The sequence below is a fragment of the Monopterus albus genome, unplaced genomic scaffold, assembly GCF_001952655.1.
Source record: "Monopterus albus unplaced genomic scaffold, M_albus_1.0 scaffold34.1, whole genome shotgun sequence".
Lineage (NCBI taxonomy): Eukaryota > Metazoa > Chordata > Actinopteri > Synbranchiformes > Synbranchidae > Monopterus > Monopterus albus.
The window spans coordinates 2083629-2096411 of NW_018127914.1; the positions used below are offsets into that span (position 1 = coordinate 2083629).

The following is a 12783-nucleotide window of genomic DNA, read 5'->3' on the forward strand; positions in this document are numbered from 1 at the left end:
TCAAAGTCAAGAAAGTCAACCAACAAACAAGTCAAAATTCCTGGCTCTAAAATGCCAAATGCATATTAAACATTCAATTATTTATCATTTTACTTTTGAAGACCAAGCAGTAAAATGCCCACATATGTGTGTTTGTCGTATGTACATTTTATAAGTTTTTTTTTTTTTAATGTAGCTCTTACTATTACATTAATGTTTAAAAGTCATTATTAGTGGGATTGAGTTGGTTCACAGAAATATTTTTGCATTTTGGGGACACTTGTGGTTCAGTCCGGTGGTTCTTAGACTGTTAATAAGATGTTTTAACCATCAATGACCAAAGTAAATACACTTCTTAAATAAAGTCCTGAGTTTCTTTATTTTTTTAGCAGTTTACTCTCACAGTGGTTACAGAGGACATTCACAGGACAGGAAAGCAGAAGACAAGTTATGCTACAGAAAATCTTAAAATTATGGCCATCCCTGAAATTAATAGTAAGCAAATTACTTTCTCTAGTTTATGGAGTTAAAATTGTGAGGACTTCGAACCATAGACTGAATGCACCATACAGATTGTTGTGCACTACTTTGAGTTCACCAGAAGATGGTGCTGTATGATGTCATGTTAAAGTGGGGACATGCGGGACAGAGAGTTTACAAAGTCCGGTTTCCTAAATCATAGCCTACAATATCAACATAATATGACTGCAACAAGTGACTAAATGATATAAAAAATCTTGATCATTTAATCTGTCAGTGATTTTCTTGGCTAATTGATTAAATGGTTTGTCAGAGTGAAAAGTGTCCATTAATTTCTCCAGGGGCCATGGTGGTATTATCAGTCCTCTTTGGCCGCCCATGAATTCAGCACACCAAAGATATTTAATTCACTGTTTGTATATGACAAAGAAAATCAGCAAAAACAAACAAACAAAAACTCTGTTAAATACAGTAATTGTCAGCAGATAGCACAGCAGAAAAGTGGTTAGCTCTATCACCTCACAGCAAGAAGGGTACAGGTTTGAGCCCGGGCCCACAGTCCAAAGATGTGCAGCTTAGGTTGACTGGCGACACTAAATTGTCCCTAGAAGTGAGTGTGTGTGGTTGTTTGTCTACATGTCAGCCCTGTGATAGACTGGGGACCTGTCCAGGATCCTCAGCCTATCACAGTAGATCCCTGCAGCCCTAGTCAGGAATAAGCTGTATAGATAATGGATGGATATTTGTCTTTTTTCTGACTGGGAAGCAGAATTGTAAGAAATACACTGTTCACCCTGCTCAAGTGTCCTTGAGCAAAATACAGAGTCCCTGTAGGGGCACTGCTCTGTGAATGACCTATGACCTTCCCATTGAGCTGGTTGAGGTGTTTTTACATCAAAGCCCTGCTGAAACCCCCTTCAATTGAGCTGGTTGAGGTGTAATAACATCAAAGCCCTGCTGAAACCCCCTTCAAACACTGTGCACGGATGTGTAGTTGTATGCGGTTGTCATTCTGCAAATGTTTGTATGTGTATTGTTTTGTTATATACTGTAAGCAATAAGCAGCTGTTAATCTCTCACTGTGCTGGTCCACTCGTGCCTCGGCTGCAGTGGAAGATAAGTTGTTTTTTTGTTTCTCCTGCAGCTCTTAACCAGTTTCCTCTAATCCACAGACATTTACTTACAGGAAGAGAGTGTTGGATCCAAAAAGGAAAGAACACAGTTGCTGTTTGTGCTGCAACTTAAAACCTGACTAGAAAAACTCAGTAGTTAGAGAATTGGTTAAGATGACACACTTTGGACTCTGTTGTTCCTGAAAGTACAACTTAAAGACAAAACAGATGCTATTCCTATTTGAAAACATCAAAACCAACAATTTTCTTCATCTCTAAATGCTATATGGTTCCCTACTCTGTCTGTGACAGTATGACACTATGTAAACCTTTTAAAACATCTCCATGTTTTGTGTTATCACAAAGCATCAGGGCACTCTAGTTTTCATAGAATGTTACTCAAACTGAAGGAACTAGTGCATTTACTGGAAATTATTAATGGCAGTAGGATGATGGTAGTGGGATTAAGGCCGGTGGCATGTTAGCCAGTGAAATACATGCAAGCTCATATTCTTGGTAGATTACTTTTTAACAAAATGTATTTCTGCTATTTAACCTGTGATTGTAATATAACTTTCTAGGGTTGTAAAATCCAGTTAGTGTTATAAACTGCTGTGCAGTGTTTTGGTATCTGAGAAACTCAGGGATCATTTACTCAAACTGGCCTTTCTAGATGAACTGGACTTGACAAATGTACTGCAGAATATCAGGTAACAGACATTTAATTGGTGAGACAATCACTTTGGCTGAACAGCCACAGGTTAAATTCCCCAAACACCAGTTAGTCCTGCATAAGTGTTCTTTATAAAAGAACATGGACCTAGTATGTCTTTATGGACATACTAGATCCATGTTCTTTTATAAAAGAACACGGATCTAGTATGTCTTTATGTTCAGTGTTGGAAGAAGTACTTGGATCCCTTAAGTAAAAATAGAAATACAACAATGTAAAAATAGTCTGTTACAAGTAAAAGTCCTGCATTCAAAATGTGATTTTAATGAAAGCATAAAAGTAATAGCATCAAAACCTGCTTAAAGTACTAATAAGTGTGGATGCTCCTTCAGAGGGAGATTCAGATTTTTTTTATTTATTTTATAAATCTTTACACAAAATTGGTCAAATGCATCATTAATTCCACTTTATACCGATTCAGCAGACGTGCCATCAATATAATAACCCCAAGTCATCACCCTTTGAACTCCATGAGCACAATTTTATCCGGGTGAAAACACTAAGGACCATATCTTGCAAAGAAGAAGAGGGTGTGGGTTCGCCACAATCAGCTTTTCCTCCATTTTCCTTGTGGTCTGTCAGTTTCTCTGCAATTTGATGTAATGCTGTAGCCCTGTGGGCCTGTAGGGGAAGGCAGTGATGAAAGAAGACCTCATCACACACACACAGAGCTCACCTCACTGAGGCTCAGGACAGAGCTAGCGAAGTATATACTTCGTTGATATGATCTGCATTATGGTCTTAGTGCAGATCAATAAACTACAGGTTTCATTACACTCATAACTGCTGTTGAACAATGCTTTTACTAAAAAAACATGTTTTTATAGTTTTTATAACATCTTTATTTTGTTATTTTGCTGTCTTACATCTCAAAAATAAATTTAAATTGTACCTTTTACAAAAAAATATGACATCAGCTGATATAATACATTCTCATACTAAAATATGACTGATGTGGGTGCTTTACTGTCATGGTGTTACATTTGACCCCACTCATCATTTCCCTCTGAAATATAGTGGAAAGGAAGTGTAGATATGGATAAATTGACATACTCAAGTAAAGTACGAGTACATAAAAGCTGTACCTGAGTGAATGTCTACCAGGAAAAGCAAATCTTACGGTATTCTCCTTTAAGGCCACTCATCTTCCTTGTGTACCACTGCCACGGCCCCGCCCATTTATGCAAATCAGTTGTGACGTCGGCGGAAGCCAGCGCTACGTCTCTTCTTCCGACAGATATCCCTTTAAAGGCGCATTTAAACCCCTGGCTTCAGTTGCAGGAGCAACAGACAACCTATGCAATAAAGCCTACAGCGGAGCTGAGTGACTGTCCGAGCGTCAGCGGACTAGAGCACGGAGCCAGCGGCTGACACAACCCGGCGAGGTGAGCGCGGTGTCCGGTTAAAACACCGGCGACGACAGGGTACGGGTATGAAACAATTGCTGGCCGCTGTCGGCTCCGGCAATAAACAGCATCTCAGGTTGCTGCTGCTGCAGAGAGAGAGGGAGGGGGGGGAGGAGGAGACGGCATATTCAGTAGTTTCTGTAGGCCTGTGTCAAAAACAAAAACAGCCAGGCTGCATAAACAGGTTGTTGTACTTATAAAGTGAGGGTAGTTAGGGGTTGTGAAGACGGTGTAAGGGGAAAGCAGGTAAAGGTTTACAAACAGTAGATGCCCAGAGTTACAGCTTGGGGGTGAAAGCCCCATTTCCTTCATCACTTCATCTTTATAATTTAACCAGGAAGAGGTTTGCTGTGGTGGCTGATAATGATTAAAGATATAAACAAACCTGTATGGTTTTAGTCCGGGCTGCTGCTCTTGCAGACTACAAATAAAGGATGACCTGGTGTCTAGTCCCTTAGTCATCCTTTTTTGATGTGTTTATATGTTCCCAGATGTGAGTGTTTATAAAAAGCACAAGACTTAGAGCTTCAAGTCAGTGTTAATTCAACAGTAAAAATCTATCATATGCTGTCAGGAATCATTTATATTCTTCTTTAATGTACATCCATTTCATATTGCGTACTAACTGGAAGCCTCCATTAGATCGATCTCGACAACTTCACACTTGATTCTACATACATTCTGCATTTAAGTGGAAAAAAATGTGAGTTGAAATATGATTTTGCCTGCTGCAGCTCTGTCAACTTACTGGAGCAAAGGCAGAATGATAGAAGAGTTACTAGAGAGAACTAGTGTTTTTCTGGGTTTTATGTGTTCTGGTGTATTGGAGACTACTGGATACACTTCATGCTTGTGTGCATGAGACAATACAGTATGAGCGCATGTTCTGTATTGATTTAATGTACAGTAAGAGCTGAAACACTGTGTGTGTTTGTGCCTTTTGGTAAGTGTTGATTCAGTGGCTCTTAACGCATCGTTGTCTGTATGATTGCAGGTACGACTGCTTAATATTGCAGCCTGGACCAAACGACAACATCTCAGCGACATTTATGAAGCTTTCAAGGTCTTTTGGTGAGTCAGATTTCCACACAGAAACATCAGAGAGGTAGTATCCATTTTCCTTTCATTCACTCATCACTTTGTGTGTGTGTGTGTGTGTGTGTGTGTGTGTGTGTGTTTGTTACTTTTTGATCTGATTGTGGTCTGGACGAACCCAACAGCATCAGCACTAACATGCACAAACACAAAGTGTGCACACTTCTTCCTTAAAAACCTGCCTTTTTGTGTCATGTCGCATGCTAGAAACGGGCCAGTTCAGCTGAAGTGAAAGTAATCAGCTTCCTCTTGATGAAGTGCTTACTAATGATCAGCCGGTGCTGAGTTGGTAACAGTTGGTCACCCAAATGTAGCCTTACACAAGTGGTCACGCGCTGACAGTCGCATGAGCACACACACACACTAATGGACATAAAATCATTTACACAAATGTATACAAACACCCCAGTATACAAATATTCATATACAAAGGCTTTTACTCATTTGCATACATTTCCATGCTGTATGTGGACGATCTGGTAAAGATAAGCGAGGCCAATGATGGCAGTGATGTAAGCGAGACGATGCTCCGAGCAGAGGTGTTAAATAAATACATAACTACTCACACTGGCGGCCGTGCAGAGATGTTGGCTTCTAAAAGGTTTGGGCGAGACTGACCTCTCCAGCAATGAGGGATTTTCAATTATTTCTGCTTAATCAGTAAGTTACCTTCTCATTTCTTGTAGTTTCATAACAGCTGTGTGGTATCTGTTCTTATGGTATCTGTTCTTATGGTGTCTTGTTGCTTGCTCTCTGTTGTTTTTGTCCCTTACTACTGCTGAAACACTGGAATTTCTCCACTGTGGGATCAGTAAAGTTCTACCCTAAGCCCTTAACAAATACCTGAATAGCTGGGCAGAGCATGGCAAAGCATAGCGCTGGGTGGAGCAGAGTGGGTTGATTTAGAGTTTCATGCTAATGCTACCTTAATTTACATAATGTAGCTTAAAATGCAGCACTGTTTTTAGGCTAAGTGCCCAGTAAACCTTTCCTAATTGAACTATTCTTGTATTTCCTATTGAACGGAACCATATTTCCATAAACATAAATAATGTCTTAGGATCACAAGCAGCCAGCCTACTGTACAAATAAGATTTTTTTTGTAGGAGATCCTCACCTTAAAAGGTTTGTTTTAGGAGTTGAACTGTGGTCCAAATGCACAGAAACATACTTATAGAGTCACCCACCAAACTGACTTTGGCGTGCTCTAATACTGCTATGGGATACTGCAATACAAGCCAAAACCAGTACACTCACTGTGACTCCAGATCTGTTTGTTTAATGGTTTCCACACCACATGAAGAAGCTTGAGAGTCTCAGCAGGAGCAAGCTGTAGGTTCTCTGAAACAAAAAGGAGTTCTACTGCAAGGAGGTTTTAGATGATTATCATATATTCTCAATAGCTCTGGTTTTTGATCATGGGGAAAAACACAAATTAACTAAATGTGGAGGTTAAAGGCAAAATTAGGAAAGGTTTACTGGGCACTTAGCCTAAAAACAGTGCTGCATTTTAAGCTACATTATGTAAATTAAGGTAGCATTAGCATGAAACTCCAAATCAACCCACTCTGCTCCACTCTGCTCAGCTCTGCCCAGCTCTTCTGGTATTTGTTATGAAACTACAAGAAATGAGAAGGTAACTTACTGATTAAGCAGAAATAATTGAAAATCCCTCATTGCTGGAGAGGTCAGTCTCGCCCAAACCTTTTAGAAGCCAACATCTCTGCACTGCTGCCAGTGTGAGTAGTTATGTTTTTTTTTTTAACATCTCTGCTCGGAGCGTTGTCTCGCTTACATCATTGGCCTCGCTTATCTTTACCAGATCTTCCACACACTCACACTTGTTGCAGCTATAAATGCGGTTTGTGTTGTTTGAAGCCAGCTGGATTCACAATATTTGGCAACTGAGGGAAAAACTTAACCATTACTTATTTATTTTTTGTCACAGTTTCGGACCCAATAGACAAATTGGAGTGTGATTTTTGTGTAAAGATCTGGTGGCGTGTTGATTTTCTAGGTGGGTACACACTTCTCAGCTACCTCGTTTTGCAGTGTTAGCATCTCTCAAGTTCCCCTTCACACAGCTGAGACCAGGAAAAGCAGAATGTAACTGTTAGAGTTTGGTTCATCTGCAGTCCGATAGCTGTGCGTTGACAGGAGTGTGCAGGTTGTTTTTTGTGTCTGTGTGTCATAGCTCTGTGTGTGGAGACTGTTGGCAACAGTACATGCATGACTGGCTGTTTTTCTAGTGGTGGTCTGTTATCAAAGTCCGTATCAGATGGCAGTACTGTATTTAGCCCTGGCTTTGAGCTGGCTGACCCACACATGACACACATGCAGATATACTTTGCAGCCAGAGAGATGGTTGTTAATATAAAATGTGTTCTAAGAATAGAGACTTTGCTCTTTGTTTGCTTGCTCTTCTTTCAGCTCCCCTCTCTCTGATTTGTTTCTCTTCCACTGCTGCTTTTTTTTTTTTTTATATTTGTGTCTGATTTCTTTGTTAATTTCCATTTTCACACCCACTGAGCTCCAGTCCTGCACCCAGCAGCCACTTCACTTCTGGATTTTACTCCAGGTGGTTTAAACTCGTCACTTAATAACAGAGATGGGCGCTTGAGTTGGCAACTCAAACTTGAGCTGCACTTGTGTCCCACATAGACCTCAGACTTGCATTCTGTGACTTGTGAACATCTCTGCTTAATAGCCATAAGGAAGTTGTATGTGTTCAACAGAGTATTACATTTAACACTGGAGAGAAACGAGCTGGTGTTCACGTTGGGCATTTCAAAAACAGTTCAGAGGTTGACGGTTTATTCTTCTCCTTGGCTCCTTGCAAACCAAAGTCGTACCATAGTGACCATTTAGCAGCAGATCCAGAGCTTTCATTCCTATCGCATATTTTACTCAGCAGGCAGGCGGGTCAACTACAATTGTCAAGGTCAAGAATGAAGTTTCAGTCAGTTTTTGGCTAACGTGGACAAGAAGTGCTTAAAGTTTTCAGAAAAACCTGTTTGTTTTATTGGTTATAAAAACCAAACTGCCCCTCTAGGGCCATTAAGGCATCTATATGATCAGTTCGATGACAAGTGGGGAAACTATCTGTTCCAGTCCTCATGTGATATTACACACAAACGTTTCTTATACTCGTGTGGCTGCACCACTCACTAAATCTCCCCTATTGCACAAGAATCCACCACATGTTTTGATAAAGGTTGTTTTTTTTTTTGTTTTGTTTTTTTTCTCCTTCGGGGCTGGTTAAGTCTGAACTTGGTATCAAAAGCTTGAACAAATTTGGCTTCAGCACTCTTAAAATTTTTGGCCTCTTCTGCCTGTTGTTAATCTTCACACTCCACCAGTGAGCTACGCTCTGCTTTGAGGCCTCTGCACTTTGAGCTGAGTTACTCTCACTTCAGTTTTTAGGTTTTTGTGGGTGAAACAAATGCCACACCCAGTTTTGACACACTTATCTCTGCTTCCTGCTGTGTCACCTAAAGTTTACTTTTAAGTGTATTATGGTTGTGTTACATATCTCACATGCCTGAAAGGCAGGGGGCGGAGACTAACACCCCGTAAATTCACTGTAAATCAAGTGTTTGGAGTTTATATTTACTGTCGTTTGACGCTGACTTTGACAAATAAAGTTATAATTTGCATATTTTATATTTGGCACTGAGTAGGCAGCAAAGGGCATTGTTTACTACAGTCTTTGTGTGCCTTTGGTGTGAAGGGAGTGGAGTTCTTTTGTCTGTTTTTGTAGGTTGTCGAAAACCAATTTGATGAAATGAACAGATTAAAGAACCTGACAGGATTGTTTTCCTCAGCGATCAAAGAACTTCATTACATTGATATAAAAATCACATAACATGGTCTGTGTTATTGGTCTGCAGTATTACCCGCACAGTAAATTTATTGCATATCTTTTTAATGAAAAAGATTGTTTTTTTTTTTTGGGGGGGGGGGGGATGCCCATTTAAAAATTGGCCCTTTCACATGTGATGTGAAAAGGCTGCATTCTCAAAATAATTTCCTTGACTAATAAATGTCAGTGTCTGTAATAATTTCACAGTTGCCCTAGGCAATGTCAATTCAAATTTAAACTGTCAAAAGTACTTTAACACATGCAATAAAAGGAAATAAAATAGGGAATCCTTTGACATAAAAGCCATATGTGAGAGCAGTAAAGGTCTGAGAGCTCCACATTCGCTATAGTATGAACAGAAAGAGGGCTGAAGTGGACCAGAGAGAACCTCAGTCCTCTTTCAAATGTACTCGCAGTATGAACACAATAAGAACTGAGTCCCTTTTTTATTGGTCCCATTTTTGGTCCGTTTTTTAAAGAAGGACTGAGTCTGGTTCACTTAAACGGGACAGAGTATGAAAACACCTTAAGAAAACATTGTAGGTTAATTTTATGTCTGTGAAACTGGTTCTAGATGTGAGCAGTGTTGACAGGCTGCCCGTCAGACAGGTAGACAGGTAGTCTGGTATCTGGGGTGGAGATGACGATAGCTGGCTGTGTGCCATTACTGTCATTAGCACTGTTAGTAATACTGCACTCAAAGTAATGGGAACACACTCGTGCACACACACACACACACACACACACACACACACACACACACACACACCTTTTGAGCTAATGGACTTGTGGTAGAAAGAGGGCTCAACATGTCAGCTTTTTACAAAAAATGTTGATTTCTCACAGAAGTGGACAGACCTTGAAACGGTATAAAACTGATACTTTATAAATCAACTGTATCAGGTAAACAGGCTTGGGTGGCTGTGTGTCACCACCATAAAGTGCTCTGATGCATAGTATCTTACTGGAACAGCAGTGTTTGTGTGTCATTTGCTTAAAGAAGGACTTAATATCTGTTGCTCTTTTGCATTCTCTGTCTGTATTGTGTGTTTGTCCTGTTTTTGTGTCACTCAGTAGGGTGAAGCTCGATTACTGAAGCCTCCTAAGTATAAAAATGTGTTCACTCATGGTACTTTAAAGCACTTTGGATTAAATACTCCACCAGATGGTTAAATCAGCCCCATGACTGATCGTTTTTGCTCATAATGTTATGTTGTTGAGACTAAAGATGAACATTGGAATACAGTTGTATTCCAGTGAGGTGACTGAAAGCCAGCTGACAGACATAACCTGCCATTTCTGTTTAAGTTGTCGAGTTCATTCACTCCTCATTGGTTACTCATCATATAATGTTTGTTTTAACTGACATGGCTACATCCAAAATATATAGCAAAGTATAGGTAATAAATGATAAATACTGGTGGATAGTGCATCAGCATATGGTGCGTTGCTTGTTCAATACATTTTACACTGCACTGTGGAAACCTGAAGCCACTATAAACTCCAGGGTGTTATAGTTCTTCCTATATCATACTTCTTTATTATTAATTGAGGGGTTTGTTTCAACTAGACATCTAGAAATGATAGAGCAGCATGTTTGTCTGTGATTAAACCATTGCCAAAGGTAAGATGGAGCAATGTTTAACCAAAAGGTTGGTCTGCATGATTATTAGCAAGTGTTTACACATTTTAATGATTTCACTTTACTGTTGACAGCTTAGTCAAATGCAGGTCAAAGAGTGTGGTACTGTTGATTTCAGTTTGTTTTTATCAGCATCAGGTGTGTGTGTGTGTGTGTGTGTGTGTGTGTGTGTGCATGTGCATGCACGCATGTATTAGCGTGTTAGCTGTGCAGTGGAATATTCCACTAGACATGTGGGCGGGGCTAAAACTTACCATCTTGAGGTCTCGTGTTATCCTGAGCATATCTGTGCAGGCAGTTATAATTCCTCTGGCTCATTGTCAGATGTGCTGGTGTGAAATGATGACGTTGACGTTGGTTACAAGATGAAAACAAGTTTTTATTGGCGCTGTGTGTTTAGCTGTGTCTAAGTAGTGAGCTGAGGCAGCTGTGTGAGATGTGAACTGACTTGGAGGCAGGTTTAGGGTTATGTGTTTGTTTTGATCAGAGAGAGAGAGACAGAGCTACAGTGTGTGACTGACGGTGCTTGAGAAAAAAACACACCCACCAGTGGTGTGATACATTAGATCAGTATCCCCTCTCTGTACGCTCTTGTTTTTTTTTTTTTAACCTGTCTTCTGCTTGGCTTACAGCTCCCCTGTGGGTAAGGCCTCAGGGGACTGCTAGGGGCAGGATATCCACAGAAATACACAGACACGTTGTGTTACATTTACTTCCTGGAGACTTACCCGAGCCTTAACCATAACCACTACTTGCCTATCCCTAACCCTTTAACCTAATCTCACCTTAATCTTAAACCAAGTCATCACTCTGACTTTTTTATTTGAACCATAAGGACATTGAAGCCCCACAGTGTGACTGTAAACAGGTTTACATCCCCACAGTATGAGTGGAAGCAGGCCACACACCCAAAAGGGGCCTGGCCCTACGAGGTCAGAGGGACAGAACTAGAGGGGGTGGGGCTGTGGTAATCTGATGTTGGGTAGGGGGTACTCTAGTGAGAGGGGGCACTGACAGGGCATGAGGTGGTAAATTATAGTCGTCTGTGCATGTGTGCGTTTGTGGTGTTAGTGTGTGTGGGAGGAGCCAGCAATGTGACTCTGGTGCAGAAGCAGGCCAAGGCTGCTGTCAGCAGCTTGTCAAAACCTCAGTGCATCCAGCTTCAGGCATTCAGTCATGCTGGAGTTACCACAACATTTTACATGCGGGGTACTTGATGATCATCTGTTAGCTTGCTATTTGTGAAACTGAGTTTCTGGGTCAGCATATCACATAAAAATGGTACTAAATGTATGAGATATTAGACACTAGGCTGACATGCATTGTCTAGACAGGGTCATATCGGGAGGCCTAGTGGATTAAAGTATGTTCAGGTAATAATAATGAAAGTCTGTTTTCTAAATCCCTGCTCACTGTAAGCCCTTCTGAACAGGGCTTTCTGCTACTTTAGCAAACAGATGCTAATTTTTACTTGACTTGAAACCTCAAAACTCCTCATTCAGTTAAAATGAGCATCCTGATGTGAATAGTTTCCCACACTAACTTCCTTTATTTTAATTATAATCTAAACAATATGAATTAAAACATTAACATAGTAGTTTCATAAGCGAGCAGTGCTGACCCTGGTGGAGCAGTTTTATTATAATAAAAACATTAAAGTCACCCTTAAACATACTGATGTATCTACTTTATCAATCAACTTAAATATGTAATAACACACAACAGAAAAGATTTTGATCATTTTACTAGAAAGCCTTGTATTGTGTGTTTTTGAAGGTGGTTCAAAATCAGCAAAGTTAGAAGAAAAAACAGCATTTCATATGTTCTGTTTTTAGCAATGTTATTTTCTGTAGTTTGATTGAAGGTTGTTAGAATCAAGCCATAATTGTACCACATGTGGAAGCGTTAACCCCAAAGCCTCAGCAGTTTGAGAAACCTTGAGTCAGTCCAGCTCGCTCAATACTTGATTGACTCCTGACTTGATCAGCCTGTCAGCAGAGTGACTGGTAGATTGACTCAACTCAGAGTTAACACTCATTTAGCCTCTTATCTCGAGAGGATGCGGCTCTGGTGAAGCCAAGACTGAAGAATAAGTCAGTGAGTGCTTCTCCTCAACGTGTATGTGAACAGCATGTCATATTCATATTAGCCAGTAAAATGAGAGAAGCCCCGTGTTATGACTAGGGATTTGTCACTGACGGCAGTGCACTTTGGTATACATGTGCCCACACCCTGCATTCTCTGCACTGCAGCAGCACTGCACCATTTATTTATTTATTCTTTCAAGCATGTAAAGACAGTTGATATATCAACACACATAATTTTACACATATCCAACAAATGCTAATCCAATATCAATTTGCTTATACCTAGTACATGCTTGAATGGAGTAGGAAGAAGTCAGACTTATCCAGTCCTACCCCATAACATCATCTTACCATCATTGGTTTGCAAGCAGTATCTCTACATATTCT

The 12783-nt window shown here is 40.2% G+C and overlaps 1 protein-coding gene across 1 annotated transcript in view; it reads left to right on the plus strand.

Moving 5' to 3' along the window:
* The first annotated feature begins 3455 nt into the window (after positions 1 to 3455).
* The window catches only part of slc45a4a (solute carrier family 45 member 4a), a 45829-nt gene continuing 36501 nt past the window's right edge, over positions 3456 to 12783 (plus strand). Inside the window, exons 1-2 of the mRNA XM_020597580.1 lie at positions 3456 to 3689; positions 4705 to 4781. The gene's annotated coding sequence lies outside the window, so the exon portion shown is untranslated. The remainder of the gene's footprint in view (positions 3690 to 4704; positions 4782 to 12783) is intronic.